This window comes from Rhinatrema bivittatum, chromosome 6, assembly GCF_901001135.1.
Source record: "Rhinatrema bivittatum chromosome 6, aRhiBiv1.1, whole genome shotgun sequence".
NCBI classification, from domain to species: Eukaryota; Metazoa; Chordata; class Amphibia; order Gymnophiona; family Rhinatrematidae; genus Rhinatrema; species Rhinatrema bivittatum.
Window position 1 is genome coordinate 114,814,592 of NC_042620.1, and position 14,966 is coordinate 114,829,557.

Consider the following 14,966-nt stretch of genomic DNA (forward strand, 5'->3'; position numbering starts at 1 on the left):
TGCTACTAATGCTGGCAAAAAGCAGTAGCTATTCCCTATTGATACATAGCAGTTTAGGGGCTTCGCCAGGAATTTATGCAAACCTTTTTTAAACCCAGCTACAATAACTGCCTTAACCACATCCTCTAGCAATTAATTCCAGAGCTTAATTGTACGTTGAGTGAAAAATAATTTTCTCCAATTTGTTTTAAATGTGCTACCTGCTAACTTCATGGAGTGCCCCCTAGTCCTTGTATTATCCGAAAGAGTAATTGTTTCACGTTTACCCGTTCAAGATCTTTCATGATTTTGTAGACCTCTATCATATCCCCCCTCAGCCTTCTCTTCTCCAAGCTGACCAGTCCTAACTTCTTTAGGCTTTCCTCATAGGGAAGCCATTCCATGCCCCATATCATTTTGATTGCCCTTTACTGTACTTTCTCCAGTGCAACTATATCTTTTTTTGAGATGTGGTGACCAGAATTGCACACAGTATTCAAGGTACAGTCTCACTATGGAGCGATACAGAAGCATTATGACATCCTCCATTTTCTTTGCCATTCCCTTCCAAATAATTCCTAAAATTCTGTTTACTTTTTTGACCGCCACAGCACACTGAGCCAACAATTTCAATGTATTATCAACTGTGACACCCAGATCTTTTTCCTGGGTGTAAAACTTAACATGTAAATACAGCATGGGTTATTTTCCCCTCTATGCATTATTTTGCACATGTCTACACTATATTTCATCTGCCATATCACCCAATCTTTCAGTCTTGAAAATTTCTCCTTTATTTTATCATAATCCACTTGTGATTTAACTACTCTGAATAATTTTGTGTCATCTGCAATTTTGATCACACCACTCATTGTACCCCTTTCCAGATCATTTATAAATATATTAAAAAGCACTGGCCTAAGCAGAGATTCCTGAGGCACTCCACTGTGAAAAGTGACTATTTAATCATACTCTCTGTTTCCTGTCTTAACCAGCTCGCAATCCACAAAAGGATTCTATCCCACGACTTTTTAGTTTTTTTAGAAACTTCTCATGAGGGACTTTGTCAAATGCCTTGTGAAAATCCAAATACACCACATCTACCCATTCCCCTTTATACACGTTTATTCACCCCCTTCAAAAGAATATAGCAGATTTGTGAGGCAAGACTTCCCTTGGGAAAATCCATGCTGGTTATGTCCCATTAAACCATGGTTATCTATATGTTCTGTTAATTTATTCTTTACAATAATTTCCATTATTTTTCTCAGCACTGAAGTCAAGCTCACTAGTCTATAGTTTCCCGGATCACCTCTAGAGCCCTTTTTAAATATTGGAGTTACATTGGCCACCTTCCAGTCTTCAAATACAACGGATGATTGTAATTCCTAAAGTTTTGTGCACAGGGAACATATAAATAAAGCATGTAAAAGGTCTGAAATTTCATTTTTTAGTTATTTCAGAACCCTGAGTTTTATACCATCTGGTCCAGATGATTTACTACTCTTTGGTTTGATGTGAATAGGTACCATTCTTTGTTAATCAGAACAGCAGTGAGTCACTCAGGAAAACTAACTGAAGTGTAAATCTCTAAAGGGACTGTTTTGTACTAATTTACCTTAGAAGCACATTATAAATTAGAAGGGAAGAGCTCAGTAACCAACATTCCAGTGGGAACACTGAGAGGAGAGGATCACCTTGCTGGTGGCTGAAAGGAATCAGTAAGTTTTTGCTGGGGACATTGTCTTTTTTAAAAGTATTGTGGCAAAGTTAACTATTTGGGAATATTATTTAGTGTTTTGGTGCCTTTAATAGTCAGAAAAGAAGTGAATAAACAAGTTAGACTGTTTGTATTTTTAAATAGTCAGTCAATAAGGTAGCAGTAGGTAGGCAGTGAATAAACAAGTTAGACTGTATTTTTAGTCAGTCAATAAGGTAGCAGTAGGAAGTGTGTTTATTTTTAAAAGTCTGCAGAACTGAGTGTTCTCCAGACTTTTAAAGAACTGAGTGTTTTTATTTAATACTAACTGAGTGCTTGTATTGAAAAAAAAAACAAAACAAAAAAAAAACCAACCCAAAAAGTAGCCACAAGCTAGAAATAAGCTAGGAGCAGTGTATACCTAAGTAAAAGTTGAATGGTTCAGCTCAGTTACTCACCTTGGAAAGGTGTTGAGGTAGTGTGACTGGGTTTGAATAGGGACCAACATTTGTTAATCAAGAGAGCAGTGAATCACTCTGGCTGACTAACTGAAGTTAGACTGTTTGTATCTCATTCTCAGTGGAGCACAAGACTCGGTGAGAGAAGTAACGGTGGTGGGGCTGCTTGGCAATAGTGATCATATGATCAAATTTGATTTAATGACTGGAAGAGGAACAGTGTGCAAATCCAAGGCTCTCGTGCTAAACTTTCAAAAGGGAAACTTTGATAAAATGAGAAAAAATTGTTAGAAAAAAAACTGAAAGGAGCAGCTACAAAAGTAAAAAATGTCCAAGAGGCATTCATTGTTAAAAAAATACCATTCTAGAAGCACAGTCCAGATGTATTCCACACATTAAGAAAGGTGGAAAGAAGGCAAAGTGATTACCGGCATGGTTAAAAGGGGAGGTGAAAGAAGCTATTTTAGCCAAAAGATCTTCATTCAAAAACTGGAAGAATGATCCAACAGAAGGAAAATAGGATAAAGCATAAACGTTGGCAAGTTAAATATAAGACATTGATAAGACAGGCTAAGAGAGAATTTGAAAAGAAGTTGGCTGTAGAGGCAAAAACTCACAGTAAAAACTTTTTTAAATATATCCAAAGCAGAAAGCCTGTGAGGGAGTCAGTTGGACAGTTAGATGATCGAGGGGTTAAAGGGGCACTTAGAGAAGATAAGGCCATCGCAGAAAGATTAAATGATTTCTTTGCTTCGGTGTTTACTGAAGAGGATGTTGGGGAGGTACACATAATGGAGAAGGTTTTCATGGGTAATGATTCAGATGGACTGAATCAATTCATGGTGAACCTAGAAGATGTTGTAGGCCTGATTGACAAACTGAAGAGTAGTAAATCACCTGGACCGGATGGTATACACCCCAGAGTTCTGAAGGAACTAAAAAATGAAATTTCAGACCTATTAGTAAAAATTTGTAACCTATCATTAAAATCATCCATTGTACCTGAAGACTGGAGGATAGCAAATGTAACCCCAATATTTAAAAAGGGCTCCAGGGGCGATCCTGGAAATTACAGACCGGTTAGCCTGACTTCAGTGCCAGGAAAAATAGTGGAAAGTGTTCTAAACATCAAAATCACAGAACAGATAGAAAGACATGGTTTAATGGAACAAAGTCAGCATGGCTTTACCCAGGGCAAGTCTTGCCTCACAAATCTGCTTCACTTTTTTGAAGGAGTTAATAAACATGTGGATAAAGGTAAACTGGTAGATATAGTATACTTGGATTTTCAGAAGGCGTTTGACAAGGTTCCTCATGAGAGGCTTCAAGGAAAAGTAAAAAGTCATGGGATAGGTGGCAATGTCCTTTCGTAGATGGCAAACTGGCTAAAAGACAGGAAACAGAGAGTAGGATTAAATGGACAATTTTCTCAGTGGAAGGGAGAGGACAGTGGAGTGCCTCAGGGATCTGTATTGGGACCCTTACTTTTCAATATATTTATAAATGATCTGGAAAGAAATACGACGAGTGAGATAATCAAATTTGCAGATAACACAAAATTGTTCAGAGTAGTTAAATCACAAGCAGATTGTGATAAATTGCAGTAAGACTTTGTGAGACTGGAAAATTGGGCATCCAAATGGCAGATGAAATTTAATGTGGATAAGTGCAAGGTGATGCATATAGGGAAAAATAACCCATGCTATAATTACACAATGTTGGGTTCCATATTAGGTGCTACAACCCAAGAAAGAGATCTAGGCATCATAGTGGATAACACATTGAAATCGTCTGTTCAGTGTGCTGCGGCAGTCAAAAAAGCAAACAATGTTGGGAATTATTAGAAAGGGAATGGTGAATAAAACGGAAAATGTCATAATGCCTCTGTATCGCTCCATGGTGAGACCGCACCTTGAATATTGTGTACAATTCTGGTCACCGCATCTCAAAAAAGATATAATTGCGATGGAGAAGGTACACAGAAGGACTACCAAAATGATAAGGGGAATGGAACAACTCCCCTATGAGGAAAGACTAAAGAGGTTAGGACTTTTCAGCTTGGAGAAGAGACGGCTGAGGTGGGATATGATAGAGATGTTTAAAATCATGAGAGGTCTAGAACGGGTAGATGTGAATTGGTTATTTACTCTTTCGGATAGTAGAAAGACTAGGGGGCACTCCATGAAGTTAGCATGGGGCACATTTAAAACTAATCGGAGAAAGTTCTCTCTCACTCAACGCACAATTAAACTCTGGAATTTGTTACCAAAGGATGTGGTTAGTGCAGTTAGTATAGCTGTGTTTAAAAAAGGATTGGATATGTTCTTGGAGGAGAAGTCCATTACCTGCTATTAAGTTCACTTAGAGAATAGCCACTGCCATTAGCAATGGTAATATGGAATACACTTAGTTTTTGGGTACTTGCCAGGTTCTTATGACCTGAATTGGCCACTGTTGGAAACAAAATGCTGGGCTTGATGGACCCTTGGTCTGACCCAGTAAGGCATTTTCTTATGTTCTTACATCTTCCAGGTTCACCGTGATTTGGTTCCGTTCATCTGAATCGTCACCCTTGAAAACTGTCTCCGGAATTGGTATCTCCCCAACATCTTCATCAGTAAACACTGAAGCAAAGAATTCATTTAGTCTTTCCACAATAGCCTTATCTTCCCCTACGTGGCACTTACGAATGCTTATGCTTTTCTTCAGATGGATCCTTCTTCCAATTTTTGAAGGAAGATCTTTTGGCTAAAACAGCCTCTTTCTCCCCACCTTTTAACCATGCCGGCAGTTGTTTGGCCTTCCTTCCTTTTTCAGTTAGTGCCCTGCCCTTTGGATCAGTCTTCCAAGGGATATTTGCCTTCAAAAAGACTATCTCCACTTCCATAAAAGAAACCTCAAAACGTGGTTATTTTATACAGCATCCACTTATTTTAGTGAATGCTGGGTGGGCCAGCAGGGAGCACAAACAGTACCAGACCAAGAGAGACACCACAGGAGGAGCAGGCCGGTGGAAAGCCCAAGCCTCGTTGGCTGAAGAGGCACTGTGAGAGGATTTGGCAGCAGAGAGTCAAGACCTTCTGGCCCAAGAAGAGACTCTGTAGGATGGACAGACAGAAGTGAGTTCAAGGGAGAGGGAAAAATGGAAGGAAGTGAAGAGAGATGGAGAGGAACCACTCAGTCATACACCCTGCCACCACCCCCAGAAACTACTCAATAACTTTGTGAAATTGCATTCTGCAATTTTAACTTAAAGGCATGTAAAAGTTGAAGACAAATTGATTTATACCTTATTAAACTGCATCAACCTAAAAATGCACCTAAATGTTTGCACTGTGAAAATGATAAACACCTATTTTTAATACTCTCCAAAAAAAAAAAGCATCTAATTGCCTGAAATACAAGACCTAAATTTGCAATTTATCAACACTTAAGATCAGAAGCTCTATCTGTATGTAATTCACTTAAAGTTGAGGGGCAGGGGTGAAATGTATTATTTCATTAGGAATATTTACTGCTTTTTTGATAGTCATTGTATGATGAGCTGCGACTCTCAACTTTGATAGTTTAAAATTGTAAATCGCTTTGAATACTCTGTAAATGTGATTAATAAATGCAAATAAGAGAAAAATTGGAGAACCAGAATGAACTCCCTCAGCTGTCACTGCTATAGCAAATTATTTAGTGTACTGTTAATACAGATGCTGAATGCAAACACTTGTATTATAATGTGACCTTTGAGTATATACAGCATAAATTCAAATGCTTTGAGGACTATTAATTTAACAGAAGGAAAAAAAAAAACACACTGATCTAATGATCTGTACATGAGATGGCATTGAAAATGAATAAAGGCCCACATATATAATCTTCTAGTATAGGGTTCGGTTTCCTTGCCGTATACAAAAAAATGCAAATAAAATGACTTTATGGCTATCAGGTAGAATTATTTTAAGTTCTATTGCCATTTTGTAAATCAACTGATCCGCTATTTTGTTAGTTCTTCATTCCTGCAAAACCTATTTAACAGTTTTCTGAAAAATTGTTACTGATCAGATGGCTAAAGCATTACCTGCTTCTTCGTTTCCCTTTCTCCCTCCCTTCAGGTAGGCATTACTTCCTTCTGAACATCAATACAACTAACCTGCACAGCAGTAATTCAATTTAGACTATAATGCTAAAATTTCCAATACTAACAACATCACTGTGATTAGGATATACAGAGGAGATTGATCCAGTCTGGTACAAGACTAAAAGAAAGGAGTTATCAAGTAACTATTCTGCTCTGTTGCACTGCAGAAACAACCAGAGAGTACCTACCACAGTTGTTTCCTTCTAGGGTGGGCTGATCAAGGCTTGAGAACTCTGCATCCACAAGTAACATGTACAGAAGCCCATTTGCCAATGGTTAACTTCCTGGTTGATGTCTATGAGCCCATTACTCTGCTTGAGGAGTATCCATAGCTCTAATAGAAACAGCTTTCACAAATCCAAGTATTGGATAGTTACCAATCTTGTAGGCCTTAAGCACAAGTCATTACCCCATCTGGCAAAGAGCCTTGAAGACTGATTTGCATCTTTTTGGTCCATACCCCACAAATACTGTTCAGCTTTACTGATCAAGGAGGTTTAATGTAATCAGAAATTCAGACAGCTTGATGTCAAGAAAGTAAATACTTTTTGAAGTCTTATTCAGATATGGCACAGTATAAGAAGAACAATTTATTGACTTGAGCTAAAACACCAAGATGACTTTTTGGTATAAAATGTTGTACTATTCTTAGTGCTATCTTTCCATAAGAAATGCCACCCTGGGTCAGACCAAAAGGTCCATCAAGTGCAGCATCTTGTCTCCAACAGCAGCCAATCCAGGTCACAAGTACTTGGAAGAATCCCAAAGATTAGGTTCAGTCCTTCTTGCTCATAAACCAAGGTTTTCTAGGCTTTATAACAAGATTCCCCAACACAATCCTTAATGTTAAAATGGAAAATGAAGCTACTAATTAATCTAGATGAAGGCGATTGAAGCATGTTTTGGGAAGAGGCCCACCATATTTTTATATGCCACAAAATAGCCAATTTAATGATTAGGCTTTTGCACCATATGTATAAATTCCCATTATTTTATCACAGTTTAGTCATACATCTAGTCCTCTGTGCTGCTGTCTCTCAAGGGGGGGTCTCACTTATATGTATGGTAGACTTTTGGTCACATGTTCACAGTCTTTAAAACTAGTGGGTTTTGAGTTTGCTTTGTCTCCTGAGTTCACATTACTGGGGTACTGGGGCATTCATCCAACCTTTAGGAAAAATAAGCAGCTCATCTTCCAGATGCTTTTGGCAGCAAGATTCACTATCATCCAACTTTGGAAACAGGCACCTACCTTGGATAAACAGAGGTCTCAACTGTTTGAAATTGCCAAAATGTATTTAAACATTTATATTTCTGCACAACAGTGTAACACAATAAAAGTGGTTTATAAAAATAACACACACAACAGACTAAAAGCAATACACTACCAACCTAACTGCCAATCCCACAAATATTACCAACTTATAGCACTACCTTTCTCCATCAACCACTCCTACCATCCACCCCCACCCCTGCAATTTATTCCTCTCTCAGGTATTCTTAAAAGGGAATAAGTGAGCTTCAATCAACTTCCAAAATTTTTAATAATTTGACTCACTCCTTATCAGAGCAGGGAAGCAATTCCAAAACCTGCTTTAACTACGGCTAGGTCTAAATGTACAACCATAAGAAAACTGTAACCTCCCTCCCTGGAAAGCTAAAAGTTATCGTCCAGGCTTATGCCAAGCCAATTTCGCCAACAAATCTCATGGGCCATTAGACCACACGCAACAAAAAAGTAAAAGGTCAGCAATTTAAATTTTGCCCTCTCAACTACAGGAAGCCAGAGCAGTGAAGCAAGCAGAGGATATACTCTCTGCTTCCTAGTTTTCCCCCACATACTAGCCTGGCTGCACTGTTTTGAATCAACTGCAATTTCTTTACCAGATAGTCTGTTGGTGGGGTTACCAGGTTATTACAAAAGTCTAAGGTCCCCCTAACTAATGCCAATACCACAATCTTTAATGCAAGATTATCTAAGAAAGGCTTTAATTACTGGCATATCTAACTGTAAATGTGTTTTGTTTTTAAATATGACCCACCTACAACAGTTTCCTCCTTCCTCTCTTACCCATAAAAGACAACTGCTCTATGATCTGAACAGGGGACTTGCTCCTCTCCACCTTAGATTACTGGATACAAAGAATTGCTTAGGACATGCCCATTTTTATGTTTAGGTCCACGGTAATAGCGCTACTTAAAATGAATATTAAGATCCCCCACAATTAATAAGGATGAAAAAACTGCAGGCTCATTTCCATTATCACATTATGTAATTCCTCAGAGTGAGCACTTAAAGCTGGTGGATGATAAACTACTAATATACCAATGGGGACTGCAAAATTCAACTTTAACAAGAAACACAATCAGTCGCACAGAAGACGCCCATACTACAGACTAAGCATCCCTGAAAATATATATCCCTCCCCATGCCTCCCCTCTATCCTCACAAATGAATGACTAACTCAGGGACGCATTGAGAAATAGAGACCTTACTGACTCTGATAACCAAGTCTCCGAAATAAACAAGAAAATCCAGATTTCTGGGGAGATTGACAAACTCTTTTAAAAAAGAGTCACTTAACACATACATTTAAGCTCACCACAATAACACAAACTTTTAAATCTGGTGGATTCCTTTATATCAGCTACTTGTTATAACAAAATTAAAACTTGTCAAATACTTCAAAGATGTAACATTTTCTTTGATGGTTATTGTATGTTCATTGCATTATTATATTTTAATTATCTGATCTCAATGCATGGATGAGACGATGGTGCAAGGAAGAGGGATTCAGTTTTGTAAGGACCCGAGGAACCTTTTGGGTAAGGGGGAGTCTCTTAACCAGGGTGGAACCAGACAGTTTAAAAGCTGCTCTAAGGGGAAAGCAGACAGTCGCTCAGCAGCGCATGGTTCGGAGACAGGTATCAAAGGATACTAATGATGCATTAGAATTAGGGCATCCCGACAGTGAGGTTCCAATAATAAGAAAGGTAATCCAAGTGCCTGTAACTAAAAACTCACCTGAGCTAAAAAATTCTAACTTATCCCTATCAATTAAAAAGCAGAATGAAAATACAAACAAAAAACAAACATTGAAATGTTTGTATGCTTGTGCCAGAAGTCTAAGAAGTAAGATGGGAGAATTAGAATGTATAGCAGTGAATGATGACATAGACTTAATTGGCATCTCAGAGACATGGTGGAAGGAGGACAACCAATGGGACAGTGCTATACCGGGGTACAAATTATATTGCAATGACAGAGAGGAGCACCCGGGAGGCGGTGTGGCGCTTTATGTCCGTGATGGCATAGAGTCCAACAGGATAAACATCCTGCATGAGACTAAATGCACAATTGAATCTTTATGGGTAGAAATCCCTTGTGTGTCGGGGAAGACTATAGTTATAGGAGTATACTACCATCCACCTGGTCAAGATGGTGAGATGGACAGTGAAATGCTAAGAGAAATTCAGGAAGCTAACCAAATTGGTAGTGCGGTAATAATGGGAGATTTCAATTACCCCAATATTGACTGGGTAAATGTATCATCTGGACATGCTAGAGAGATAAATTTCCTGGATGGAATAAATGACATTTTTATGGAGCAATTGGTTCACAAACCGACAAGAGAGGGAGCAATTTTAGATCTAATTCTCAGAGGAGTATAGGATTTGTTGAGAGAGGTAATGGTGGTGGGGCCACTTGGCAATAGTGATCATAATATGATCAAATTTGAATTAATGACTGGAAGGGGGACAGTAAGCAAATCCACGGCTCTCGTGCTAAACTTTCAAAAGGGAAACTTTGATAAAATGAGAAAAATATTTAGAAAAAAACTGAAAGGAGCAGCCACAAAGGTAAAAAGTGTGCAAGAGGCGTGGTCATTGTTAAAAAATACCATCCTAGAAACACAGTCCAGATGTATTCCACACATTAAAAAAATGTGGAAAGAAGGCAAAATGATTACTGGCATGGTTAAAAGGGAAGGTGAAAGAAGCAATTCTAGCCAAAAGATCTTCATTCAAAAATTGGAAGAAGGATCCAGAAGAAAATGTATTTATTTATTTAAACAATTTTATATACCGGTATTCGTAGGTACATCATAATCGGTTAACAAAGAACTTAATGCAATACATGGAACAAGGTGCATGGTAACTTGGAAAAATTACCATGGAAAAATAGGATAACGCTTAAGCGTTGGCAAGTTAAATGTAAGATATTGATAAGACAGGCTAAGAGAGAATTTGAAAAGAAGTTGGCCGTAGAGGCAAAAACTCACAGCAGAAAGCCTGTGAGGGAGTCGGTTGGACCGTTAGATGATAGAGGGGTTAAAGGAGCACTTATAGACGATAAAGCCATTGCGGAAAGATTAAATGATTTCTTTGCTTCGGTGTTTACTGAAGAGGATGTTGGGAAGGTACACATACCGGAGAAGATTTTCATGGGTAATGATTCAGATGGACTGAACCAAATCACGGTGAACCTAGAAGATGTGCTAGGCCTGATTGACAAACTGAAGAGTAGTAAATCACCTGGACCGGATGGAATACACCCCAGAGCTCTGAAGGAATAGAAAAATGAAATTTCAAACCTATTAGTAAAAATTTGTAACCTATCATTAAAATCATCCATTGTACCTGAAGACTGGAGGATAGCTAATGTAATCCCAATATTTAAAAAGGGCTCTAGGGGGAGATCCGGGAAACTAGAGACCGGTTAGCCTGACTTCAGTGCCAGGAAAAATAGTGGAAAGTGTTCTAAACATCAAAATCACAGAACATATAGAAAGACAAGGTTTAATGGAATAAAGTCAGCATGGCTTTACCCAAGGCAAGTCTTGCCATCACAAATCTGCTTCACTTTTTTGAAGGAGTTAATAAACATGTGGATAAAGGTGAACTAGTAGATGTAGTGTACTTGGATTTTCAGAAGGCATTTGACAAAGTTCCTCATGAGAGGCTTCTAGGAAAAGTAAAAAGTCATGAGATAGGTGGCGATGTCCTTTCGTGGAATACAAACTGGCTAGAAGACAGGAAACAGAGAGTAGTATTAAATGGACAATTTTCTCAGTGGTTGGGAGTGGGCAGTGGAGTGCCTCGGGGATCTGTATTGGGACCCTTATAATTCAATATATTTATAAATGATCTGGAAAAAAATACGAGTGAGGTAATCAAATTTGCAGATGATACAAAATTGTTCAGAGTAGTTAAATCACAAGCAGATTGTGATAAATTGCAGGAAGACCTTGCGAGACTGGAAAATTGGGCATCGAAATGGCAGATGAAATTTCATGTGGATAAGTGCAAGGTGATGCATATATGGAAAAATAACCCATGCTATAGTTACACAATGTTAGGTTCCATATTATGTGCTACCACCCAAGAAAGAGATCTAGGCGTCATAGTGGATAACACATTGAAATCATCGGTTCAGTGTGCTGCAGCAGTCAAAAAAGCAAACAGAATGTTGGGAATTATTAGAAAGGGAATGGTGAATAAAACGGAAAATGTCATAATGCCTCTGTATCGCTCCATGGTGAGACCAATTCTGGTTGCCGCATCTCAAAAAAAGATATAGTTGTGATGGAGAAGGTACAGAGAAGGGCGACCAAAATGATAAGGGGAATGGAACAACTCCCCTATGAGGAAAGACTAAAGAGGTAAGGACTTTTCAGCTTGGAGAAGAGACGGCTGAGGAGGGATATGATAGAGGTGTTTAAAATCATGAGCGGTCTAGAGCGGGTTAATGTGAATCAGTTATTTACTCTTTCGGATAATAGAAAAACTAGGGGGCACTCCATGAACATAAGAACATAAGAAATTGCCATGCTGGGTCAGACCAAGGGGTCCATCAAGCCCAGCATCCTGTTTCCAACAGAGGCCAAACCAGGCCACAAGAACCTGGCAATTACTAGCAGTGGCTATTCCCTAAGTAAATTTGATTAATAGCCATTAATGGACTTCTCCTCCAAGAACTTATCCAAACCTTTTTTGAACCCAGCCTCACTAACTGCACTAACCACATCCTCTGGCAACAAATTCCAGAGCTATATTGTGCGTTGAGTGAAAAAGAATTTTCTCAGATTAATCTTAAATGTGCTACTTGCTAACTTCATGGAATGCCCCCTAGTCCTTCTATTATTCGAAAATGTAAATAACCGATTCACATCTACTCGTTCAAGACCTCTCATGATCTTAAAGACCTCTATCATATCCCCACTCAGCCGTCTCTTCTCCAAGCTGAACATTCCTAACCTCTTCATCCTTTCCTCATAGGGGAGCTGTTCCATCCGCTTTAGTGAGATGTGGTGACTAGAATTGTACACAGTATTCCAGGTGTGGTCTCACCATGGAGCGATATAGAGGCATTATGACATTTTCCGTTTTATTAACCATTCCCTTCCTAATAATTCCTAACATTCTGTTTGCTTTTTTGACTGCTGCAGCACACTGAGCTGACGATTTTAAAGTATAATCCACTATGATGCCTAGATCTTTTTCCTGGGTGGTAACTCCTAATATGGAACCTAACATCGTGTAACTACAGCAAGGGTTATTTTTCCCTATATGCAACACCTTGCACTTGTCCACATTAAATTTCATCTGCCATTTGGATGCCCAATCTTCCAGTCTTGCAAGGTCCTCCTATAATGTATCACAAAATGCATGTGATTTAACTACTCTGAATAATTTTGTATCATCCGCAAATTTGATAACCTCACTCATCGTATTCCTTTCCAGATCATTTATATATATATGGAAAGCACCAGTCCAAGTACAGTTAGCATGTGGCACATTTAAAACTAATCGAAGAAAGTTCTTTTTCACTCAACGTACAATTAAACTCTGGAATTTGTTGCCAGAGGATTTGGTTAGTGCAGTTAGTGTAGCCGGGTTTAAAAAAGGATTGGATAAGCTCTTGGAGAAGTCCATTACGTGCTATTAATTAAGTTGACTTAGAAAATAGCCACTGCTATTACTAGCAACAATAACATGGAATAGACTTCAGTTTTGGGTACTTGCCAGGTTCTTATGGCCTGGATTGGCCACTGTTGGAAACAGGATGCTGGGCTTGATGGACCCTTGGTTTGACCCAGTATGGCATGTTCTTATGTATTCTGATGTCTGTCGTGTTGAGAAATAAACGTTTTTAAAAAATGCTACCCAATAGTTTCATGGAGTGTCCCCAGTCTTAATACTATTGGAAAGAGTAAATTACTATTTCCTATTTACCTATTCCACACCTATTCTCTTCTCCAAGTTTATTTATTTATTTGACGTTTTTATATACACCGGCATTCATGATACAATCACATCAAGCTGGTTTACATAGAACAAGGGGGGGGGGGTGCAAAAAACATTAGCAACTGGAACCTGTGCAAGGGAAAAAATGCAGTTACAAAGAACAAGAGCGATCATACTGGGAGAAGAGAGAAAGAAAGACTAAAGGAGTTTAACATTATATGGAATTATTTACAACGAACCGAAATGGTTGTATTATAAATGTTGGGGGGGGGGGGGGGGTGAAGGTTAGGATGAGTCCGGAAAGGCTTGTTTGAATAGCCAAGTCTTAAGTCCAAGTTGAGGAGCTTAATCCGTTTAGTCTTTCCTCATAAGGAAGCCATTCCAACTCCTTTGTCATTTTGGTCATTCTTCTCTGCATCTTTCCTAGTTCTGCTTTATCTTTTACATAACTATACATAATACTCAAGATGCAGGCAAGAGGCATTATATTATCTTCCATTTTATTTTACATTCCTTTCCTTCTAATACCAAAACATTCCATTTGCTTTTTTTGACCGCCGCTGCACACTGAACCGAGGACTTCAAAGAATTGTCCACTGCAACTCCAAAATCCTTTTCCTGGATTGTGACACCCAATACCGAACCAAGGATTGTGTAAAGCTTGGATTATTCTTCCCTATATGCATCATTTTGCACTTGACCATATTAAATTGCATCTATCATTTGGATGCCCAATCTTCTCAGTCTACACAAAAAAAAAACAAACCCCACATGTACCAAAATGAAAACCAAAATTTGAAAAAGAGAAATCAGGGCAAGCTCTCAAATAGAGTCAATGCCTTAAAAGACCATTATAATTAGGGGCTATCGGCATTCGCTAAACAACTGTTTCCCCACCAAATGAAAGGAAACCGTAAGCAGCATTTCCCCTTAACATTTAAATAACCATAGGCCTCCTATGTGCAAGATTTTTTTCTTGTTTTTCTTATTTGCTTATAAATTATTTTTCCTAATGCAGACTATACATTATCCATATGGAGCAGATGTAATTTTAATGCAAAAAATATCCACTTATCTTATAGCCGCAGAGAGAAGTATCCAATTGTTTCAAAGCAGCAAACTGGCGTAAAACACTCCAGATACCAGCCCACAATATGCTCAACATGCCAAGCATTTTGAATCTTCCTCAGGGGCATCGAGTTTTCGCTGAAATGTCCAAAAGCAAAACCTCCATATGGATAATGGACAATGTCTAGTCTGTATTAGGAAAAATAATTTATAAGCAAATAAAAATAAGAAAAAAATCTGGCACGAAGGAGACCAATGATTATTTAGTTTTAAAGGGGAAACACTGTTTACGCTAAGCGTTTCTTTTATTTGGTAGAGAACAGCTATTTAGTGGACACAGATAGCCCCTAAGTATGACGGTCTCTTAAGAAAGGCATTGGCT

The 14,966-nt window shown here is 38.5% G+C and overlaps 1 protein-coding gene across 2 annotated transcripts in view; it reads right to left on the reverse strand.

Annotated features, from left to right (window-relative positions):
- The window catches only part of SP3 (Sp3 transcription factor), a 116,476-nt gene that overhangs the window by 75,361 nt on the left and 26,149 nt on the right, over nt 1-14,966 (reverse strand). The window lies entirely within an intron of this gene.